This window comes from Globicephala melas, chromosome 15, assembly GCF_963455315.2.
Source record: "Globicephala melas chromosome 15, mGloMel1.2, whole genome shotgun sequence".
NCBI classification, from domain to species: domain Eukaryota; kingdom Metazoa; phylum Chordata; class Mammalia; order Artiodactyla; family Delphinidae; genus Globicephala; species Globicephala melas.
This window is the reverse complement of record NC_083328.1, coordinates 5214510-5224029: the sequence shown is the minus strand read 5'-3', so window position 1 is coordinate 5224029 and position 9520 is coordinate 5214510. Positions and strand designations below refer to the sequence as shown.

General features: G+C 52.1%; 1 long non-coding RNA gene across 1 annotated transcript; it reads right to left on the bottom strand.

The window, feature by feature from the left end:
- Positions 1 to 187: 187 nt before the first annotated feature.
- On the bottom strand, positions 188 to 9514 carry LOC115846883 (uncharacterized). The gene is made up of 5 exons (XR_009559174.2): positions 9309 to 9514; positions 4173 to 4297; positions 2984 to 3149; positions 1279 to 1376; positions 188 to 1201 (listed from the first exon to the last, which is right to left on the bottom strand). It is a non-coding gene; the product is annotated as an uncharacterized lncRNA (long non-coding RNA).
- Between the last annotated feature and the right edge of the window lie 6 nt (positions 9515 to 9520).

The window sequence follows — 9520 nt, the reverse complement described above, 5'->3', positions numbered from 1 at the left end:
TCCCTGCACAGTGGACATGGCTGGCTTCAGTGAGATGCCCCTGGGTGGTAGGCGGGAGCCTGAGGGCGGGAGCCAGGAAGAGTCCGCTTACGCTCCAGCAGAAGGTGGGCAGGGGCCGTCATGAATAGGTGATGGAGAAGGCCACGGGGGTGGGGCCATCGCGGGAAGGGTCGGCTCTCTGGGGGGACAGAATGCTGGCTCACAATCCAAGATTCTCAGGTTCTGAGCCTGGAGTCCCGCCACTAGGAAGAGGCTCGAGGTGCCACCGACCAGATTTCACCTCTGGGAGCTGGGAGGGTTCGGTGAGAAGCCCGTTTAAGAGCACTGCCCAGGGGATCCTTGATGAAAACCATGACTTATGGTCTGTAGGGGCGGGAGAGCCACTCAGGTGACAAAATGTGACCGGCACCAAAGACAAAGGCCCAGCGTCAGGGTTTTTCCTGTGTCCCTAGAAAGTGTCAGCAGGGACTGGAGGGGTTGGGAATGTTGACACGAATAACCCCTGAAATTCCAGGAGCCAGGCCCCCCTCAGATGGGGCCACTGTTCATTCGTCTGCTTTCACGGGTTCCTCCCTTTACTTTCTGTGGACAAGTTCCTTCTGCAGTTTTGACAAAGACCCAAGGAAAGGGGAGTGGTGTCGTGCACCTCCGCCAGGAGGAGCGGGTACCCGGGGTCTGTGCGGGGAGCTGGTGGGAGGACCCCGGAGGCGTGCACTCTGTTCAGGGCATGTCCTGTGCTCCCTGGGCTGCCCGTACTTTCAGCTGCTGCAGGTGGAAAGCGGTAACAGGTGTGCTGTGTGGGAGGGTTCCCAGATGCTTACCACGAACCGCCTTGCCCAAGGAACCCGTTGGCAAACCGAGCTGTTACCTGCAGTTCACATCCTTACAGCAAGCAGAGCTGGGTGCTGTAGCGTAAGTTTTGGTCTTTGGCGCTACCCACTACGTAACCCTTATCCCTTTCATTTAGGAGGAGTGGCCTTTAGTGAAAACAGGTCTCTTCCTGTCTTCCTACCTGTAGCCTGTTGGAGGTGTAATCGTGTGGTCTTTCTTTTAAAGGTGACACAGCCTGCTTTTCCATCTCAGGGCTGCGGGTCCTGGCCTCTGTCACCTGCAGGCCTCCCATCTCTCCAGGCGCCCCTCACACCATGCCTGAGAGCCAGGAGGCCGGGCTGTCTGGGGTCCGCTACTCCGTCTCCTTAGCCTGCTAAGGAGGAGCCCACTCGTGACTCAATTTCCTCTGCTGTAAAATGAGGCATTAATAGCACGTACTCACCCGACCTTTGTGAGAGGTCCAGGACACGGCACGCGGCACCAAGTGAGCGGCCATCAGCCAAGTGTGGTTACTGCCTCTGAGCACCGGTTGCTGCCTGGGGCCCCTGCACAGGGCGGTGGCACATCAGGCACTGACATTCGGTGGGATCTGACCGTCCCCCTGCTGCCCCCCACCCAGCAATCCTGGTGGATGGTGTGGGGTGGATCTTGTCATCTTTCCTGTCAGGTACATGCATATGTAATAGACTAGGGTTGCCTTTTCCCCACGTGGGGACATGTTCTGTCTTGTTCTGTAATTTGTTTTTTCCACTTGGGGATCTTTGCTCCTCCTCTGAGATACCCATGATCTCTGTCCTCTGTCTGATCGATATGTGTCCCTCTTGTCGGAAGGCCAGGTCCCCCAGTTGGGATTCCATAACCAGACCCCTTTCACTTGCTGCTGGGGTTCCCAATTGTCCCAGGAGCATCCCTGCACTTTGTTTACTGCTCAATGTAACTCTCATGTCCAGTGAACCAAATTTTACACATCTTTCGTTTTGCACATCTAAACAACGATTACAAATACATTAAAGTAATTCTCTTAAACAATGTAACCTGCAGTTGTAAGTATGGCATGGTTGATTCTTTCGAATATTGCAAACACCTCAGACAGCAAATAAAGCTTATATTAATGTGATGACTACAAAACCAATTTCTTACTCCAAATATCAACATCATGGGTTTAACTAACATCTTCGTTATTTCCTTTATTTTTTTTTCAAATACCTTTTTCGGGTTACAGCTATCTTTACTTTGATATTCTTCCAGGATTGACGGCCCCAGGGAAGAAGAATATCATCTCTAATCAGCCGCGTTAAGGCATTTTGGTTATAGATGGAGTAATTCCTGGATAGGGCTGGATCTAGATGGTTCTTCCCAAGGCCCTCAGTTGAAAGTTGCTGTTTATAAGTAAATGCCATTTGCTACATCGACCAGATTTGAAAGCTCAAACCCTTCGCACAGGTTTTAATTCCTTGCCGCCCCGTGTTTCCCCTAAAACGATGCATTTGTAGAGTCTTGCTTGGTAATACAGGATTATGTAATCCATCTTTGGGTTTTTCTGATCAACTAACCTGGTCCTGTCATTATGAATTAGTGACTTATCTGTTAGCATTATTAAAGAGTTATGTGTGTCTTATTAGTATTGCATTAAAATTAGCAGGGCCATCTAGAAATTCCATCGCCCAGAAATGAAGGGTTGAATCTTCGTGGTTAAGTTTTCTCTTCAGGACACCTGGGGAGTGCAGGACCTGGGAACACCCTGCTGAGCCTGCCCGTTACCTGGCTTCCGTGTGTGAGTGCTGGGGCAGACCCCTCCTGGCTCTCATGAGCGACCACCAGTGTGGACACTTCCTGCTTTTTGGGAGCCACTAGCTTTGTCCCTTGGTCCATGCATTTACCCGTTTCTACTCACACAGACAGAAACTAATGCACAGCATCACTGTAATCGGGGCAGGGCGGGGGTGGGCAGCGCACCTACACGTTAGCAGCCGCCCAATGTATTAGTTTTCTGTGCTACACGAGAGAGGACCACAGGTTTAGCAGCTGAAAACAGTGCCCGTTAATTATCTCACAGTCTCCGTGGGCCAGGAGTCTGGGCTCAGCTTAGCTGGTCTTCTGCTCAGGGTCTCACAAGGCTGCTATCAAGGGGTCGACCGGGCTGCATTCTTACCTGGAGGTCTCAGTGAGGAGAATCCGCTGCCAGGCCCATGCAAGGTGTTTACAGGATTCATTTCCTCGCAGCTGATGACTGAGGGTCCTGGCTTCTTGTTGGCTGCCCTGGGATCTAGAGGCTGCCCCTGGTCCCCGGAGGCTGTTCACAGCCTGGCTGTTTGCTTCTGTAAGGCCAGCAGGAGAGAAATTTCCTAGCCTCAAAGAGCCAAGTCTCTCTTCAAAGGGCTTTTCCCTAATTAAGCCAAGCTCGACCAGGATAATCTTCATTTCGATTAACTCAGAATCAACTAATTGGGCACCTTAATTACACCTGCAAAATCCCTTTCTCTTTGCAGTGTTCTGCCAGCTAGAAGGATGTCACGGGTCAGCCCCCATTCAAGGGAGGGGGCTATATGGGGGGCCGAGATCTCGGGGGCCACTCTCCCCCATCTTCTGCAGTTGCAACTACCTTTGTGCAAACATCATAGTAACGGTTCCCTTTGGAGTTTCACTATGAGCTTGTGGCTTTGCCGCAGACCCAGAGGCCGTCTCCCTCAAGGTGTCCTGTGCCGGGTCTCCCGCCACCTGGCCTGCCTGCTGGTCCCGGGCCTTTGCACTTGACGTTCCCTCTGTCCACTTCCCTCTCCCCTAAGGGAGCCACATCCTCGTTCCTTTACTGTATTCCAGCCTCTGCTAAACTGTCGCCCCATCAGAGAAGTCAGAAAACCGCTCAGAGAGGCAGCAGTGTAGGGGTCAGGAGCCAGGCTCTGAAGGGTGAACCCCAGCTGCCTCTGCACCCACCATGTGACCTCCCACCCTGAGCCCGAGGGTCGTCTTTGGTCAAGTGCGGACGGGGGTCTGGGCTCTCATAGACCCCTGGCCCACATACACAGTTATCCAACTGACTCCTTTCTACCTGGGATGAAAGTGGCTCCTTGTGTGGGTTCAGGACAAGCTCGCCTGCCTTCCTGGTGGTCAGAGGCCCTGGTTGGGGATCCCATGCTGCTCCTGACCCCTTGCTGGTCCTTTCCACTTTCTGGAGGAATTTCCTTTATGACGTTTCCCTTAATTTGACTTCCTTCGGATCAGGAGACATTTATCTTAGGTAACCTATGGAAGCCTCTCGATACCTAAATCAGATTCATCCTCTCTCTCCAAGACCTGCTGCCCCACCTCTCGCCGTTCACTAGTATTTGTCAAGTACTTACCATGATGCCCAAAGAACTACACCAGGCAGTGAAGTAGCTTGTCAAACAATCCCGAAACTCGCATTCCTAAAGCTTCCTTTAATAGATGAGCTTTATCACTTGGGGAGAAAGAGGCGTGACCATAACTGTAAAACATAAATTGGAAAAGAGGTTTCACACAGAGTACTTGACCCCTAAAATATATACTTGGAAATACAATGGGGGACCAGAAAGAGGAGTTCGGGAATTTCACATGAAAGGCATTCACGGTAGCAGTAAGATCCAGCTGGTGTTTTAGGAGGCTAGGCAGCAAGCTCTTTAGAGCAGGAGCCTGGAGTTTTTCCTCTCTGCACCTGCACATTTATTGGCTTGAAAGTAACTGAAGAGCTGCTGCTGGGACTTATTCTTGTGAGGGGAGCTCAGGAGCTTCCTGCAAGTGGTCTCCAGTCCAGGCAGGGTGAGCTCTCTGTTCATGTGGGATCTGAGACCAGCAACCATGCAAGGGGGTGAGAATGCTGCCACTGGTGACCAGTGTTCACCACCTGTCCCATCCCCCGGGTCCAAAGCAAGATGGAAGGGACAGTAAAATTCATGTACATAGCCCTGGGCATCAGTCTCAGCCCTGCCACTGAATGGGTCTACAGGACGACTGTTTTTTTTTTAATATAAATTTATTTATTTATTTTTGGCTGTGTTGGGTCTTTGTTGCTGCACGCGGGCTTTCTCCAGCTGCGACGAGCAGGGGCTACTCTTCATTGCGGTGCGCAGGCTTGTCTCGTTGCAGAGCACGGGCTCTAGGCGTGCGGGCTTCAGTAGTTGTGGCACACGGGCTCAGTAGTTGTGGCTCACGGGCTCTAGAGCGCAGGCTCAGTAGTTGTGGCACATGGGCTCAGCTGTTCCGCAGCATGTGGGATCTTCCCGGACCAGGGCTCGAACCCGTGTCGCCTGCATTGGCAGGCGGATTCTTATCCACTGCGCCACCAGGGAAGCCCCTGGTGGTCTGGTTTTGAACGTTCGGTGCGAGTTTAGTGCCATTAGAAGCTCCTCAAACTGCTGTCGACCAGTAGCCGTCATGTGGCGTAGCGCAGGGTATCACATAAAGCGAGCGGAAGGTGGATCCTAAGAAGCTTCTGGCAGATAACAGATAAATACAGAGACCTACAGGTATATAAACACTAGGGATTGAATGTATGAGTACCAGTTTTATTTTGCTTCCTGGAGCACAGCTTATGCTAAGCACATTACCCTGGGTCTTCTTTTGGTCTACTCCTGACCCTTGTACTTTACCCCCGACCTTATCAGTTTCTCCTGCTTAACCCCTAATTAATTGCCTTTATACACACAACTCAAAAAAACCCTTACGGGTTACAGTCTTTCCTGCCTTCTAAGGTACTTCTCTCTCCCCTCTTGGACCTTTTCAGCTCCAGGTGAAAAGGACTCTTGACCAGTCTGAACTCCCAACAGTGCCTGCACGGAGCCTACCACATCGTAAGCACTCCTAAAATGTCTGTCAAATGAACGCTTGACTTGGCTGTGTTTACATGACTTTGCATAACTGGGTGAGGGTCAGGCAGCTGGGACAGTGCCTATCACTGGTTTCCAGGTTGCGCTCACTCTTTGTTTGTTTGCTTTTAGAGGTTTTGCAGGTTTTCTCTTAGACACAAAAACATCATCTCTTCACTTCAAGGCGTCGTCGCCTGTACTTGGATGTGTGTATCTGGACGTGCACATGAACTCTGAGTTGCATTTTTCTACAGACCGTTTCTGCAAGTTTCCCTTTGCCAGAGACGGGGGAAACAGCACATTTTTAGCTGCTTCATCTAGCACCGTAAGTAGCAAAGGAAAAACGAAAGTGTTGAAATTAATTTCGTTAGCAGAGTGTAAAGGAAGGACCTGTGCAGTGTGGGCCACCCCAGGAGCTGGGCACCACCGGCTGAGTGGTGAGGAGGGACCTGGAGAAGGCAGTCTGCCCAGGGTCCCGCCCTAGGGGTACCAGGCTCACGGCAGACATCTGACTGATTGGCTTTACAAGGGAGGAATGACTGTAAGCAGAATTAAAGTGAAAACACTGTGTACCACTTGTGAGTAAGAGTTTACTCCGAGTGAATAATAGTTTCCACAGAGAAAGGAAACTTCAAACAGTGATTAACAAAGAGATATGCCATCAGAGAGTTCAGGAGCAACCTGGCCACCTCCATCTGGCACATGGCGGAGAGCCTCCTGCATCATGGAGGGTGAAGACAGCCACGCACAGTGCTGGTGGAGGTGGGGGTGAGACGCAGGGGCTGAGATGTGTGACGGTCGGTTCTGCTAATCTGTACCCCTTTTTTTCGGGCTCTTCCAACATTTTTCAGTGCATGACTTACCCATTATCTGGGGGACTGAGGGAGCGATATTCATTCCTTTAATAAAAATTGAGTACCTATTGTGTGTTAGGCATTGATAAAGCCGTGGAAATTCCAATGTCAGTAAGAAAGGCACTCCCTTGGAGATCTCACAGTGTGGTCAGGGAGACAGATGGGATTACGATTACGATACAACATGTGATGGGCTAGAATGGAGAAAGTACAAAGTATGAGGGCGCAATAACGCAGATCTGCTTTCCCTTGGGTTCAGTAAGACTTGACCTTTGATCTGAGACTTGAGGCTGAATGAGAATGGACAGTGGCAGAAGGAAGGTGGGTGGGACGTTGGCATAGTGGGAGCTGCGTGGGGGAAGCCTAGGGGTCTGCCAGAGTGGGGAGGGCCCGCACAGGAACCTCTGCCAAGGCTCAAGCTTATAGGTTCACGGGGGATGAGGCACCACAAAACGTGGAGCCGGCGGGGAGGCTGCTGGGAAGAGCCTGAGCTCTTGCCTGTGGCTGACGGGCAACCACTGGGAAAGTCTAGCCAGCCCATCCTGGCATCAGTCCAGCCATCCCTCCCTGTCCCAAATACCAGAATATACACGGGAACGTCCGTCACCTTGAAAGCATCTCTCCATCAATCATTTGGGAGGGTGCTGGATCCAGGGTTGTTTCTAAAGTGTTTCTGGAACTTCCACTAAGCAGTGATGCAAATGGCAAGTGCACCAACCCAGCTACACAGAGATGATAAGAATAATACCAGGAACGCGTGAGTGCTCTGCGGGCGCCAAGCACTGCTGGAAACGCTCCACACGCACTGTCTCACTTCATCCTCCCTCCGACCCAGAGAGGCAGGTGGTGGTGTTATTCCCATTTTGCTGATGAGGAGGACACAGGCTCAGAGGGTGAGTGGCTCACATAGTAAGTGGTGGACCTGGAACCTGAACCCACTGTGTCTGGCCCAGGAGAGAAGTGGCAGCGTTAGGATGGAGAAGAAACAGGAAACGGGGACTGCCCTGGTGGCGCAGTGGTTAAGAATCCGCCTGCCAATGCAGGGGACACGGGTTCAAGCCCTGGTCTGGGAAGATCCTACATGCCGCGGAGCAACTCAGCCCGTGTGCCACAACTACTGAGCCTGCGCTCTAGAGCCTGTGAGCCACAACTACTGAGCCCGTGTGCCACAACTACTGAGCCTGTGCTCTAAAGCCTGCAAGCCACAACTACTGAAGCCCGTGCACCTAGAGCTCATGCTCCACAACAAGAGAAGCCACCGCAACGAGAAGCCCACGCACCGCAACGAAGAGTAGCCCCCGCTCGCCACAACTAGAGAAAGCCCGCGCACAGCAACGAAGACCCAATGCAGCCAAAAATAAATGACTTTTTTAAAAAAAGAAACAGGAAATGAAAGCTAAGATTAAAAAGCAGAAATAGGAATGAGGATAATCCGTTGCGGTGAGGGCAGAAAAATGCAGACCTCCTGACAATAACTGAAGAGTCAGCTCTGCGAAGGCTGGAAGGACTGGGGGTGGGGGTGGCCGATGGGGAGGAACATGGGTCCCCAGAGAGTCCACTGGGTCAGACCCTGAATCCAAGAAAACTGGCACTGAACTCTGTCACAGCCCATGAGCACTGCAAGAACCTTGGAGAGCTCCGAATTCACGCTTCTTCTAAAGTAGAAACCAAGGCCAGAGAAAAGAAATGGCTACAAAGTGTCACACACAGAACAGAGTCCAGTGGTCTCGACTTTGAGACTAATGTTTCTGCAGACTAGTGGCCACTCATGCTCCTGCTAACAGTACCCTAATTTTCCTCTGAGGAACCACGCCCTCTGTCTGGCTGAGTCCTCATGCTAAGGGTCTTAGCTCAGGCTGCTACAACAAAAATAGCACAGACTGGGGGCTTAAACAACAAATACTGCTCACAATTCTGGAAGCTGAAAGTCCAAGATCAAGGCACCAGTAGAGATGGCATCTGGGGACAGCCTGATTCCTGGCTTGAAGACAGCCACCCTCTTACTGTATCCTCACAAGGGGAAGAGGCGTGAGGTCTTTTGTGTCTCTTCTTATGAAGGCACTAGTCTCTTCATCAGGGCTCCGCCCTCATGACCTAATTACCTCCCAAAGGCCCTGTCTCCAAATACCATCCCACTGGCGATTAGGGTTTCAAGGTATGAATTCTGGGGGGGGACACGAACATATCATCCATAACCACCCACATCTCCAGACTAAGCCAGTCCACAAATGCCATTCCCTCATTACACACAAGACTCCATAATGCCATCCAGGGTGAATCAGAGGCTTCTGCCTTTTCTCCCTCTGGAGTCAACCCATGGAGGGCTTCCCCAGTGCGTCCTCAGGAGAGCAAGAACCAGAGAGGAAGGGAGGGAGACTAGGTCCAACTGACACTGCTTCAGCCTTTCTGTCTGGCTGTGCCTGGCCTTTCATCAGTCACAACTCCTTTTTTTTAATTTTTCTTTCTCCATCCCAAGGTCCACGTACAGCACTTACACCAGAGCCTGGCACCTAGCCAGCGCTCACATGGCAGTATCACTATACAAGCTACCTCGAATTAGGTTTTCTGTCATTGGCAACACAAGAGCCTGAACAGAACGGTGACCTGTTATTGCTACCACACCATGCCGTAGTCACAATTTCTGCCAAGAAGGTTAAAACTTTATGTGTACTCAGACATCTCAGTTAGATGGAAACCACCTAGACACCTGTTTCGATGCCCGAGACCAAGCGCCCAGAAGCCGGCTCCCCTCCCCCCTCCTCCAGTCCCTGCAGAGCCGCGCACCCAGGCACCTCCCTACCTGGCCCCTCTCCTCGCCTGCGGCCCAGAGAACACACCGCCTGCTCCGGCAGGTGGACCTGGGGGTGGCGGGCGGTCTTAGGGGGCTACCAGCCGGGTCCTGGGGGGCGGCGGGCGGTCTGCAGGCCCGCCTCGGTCCCGGGAGCGCGGGCAGCTCGCCCCACCACCGCAACCCCGAAGCTCAACTTCTTCGAGATCCCGGAAGTGGGCGGG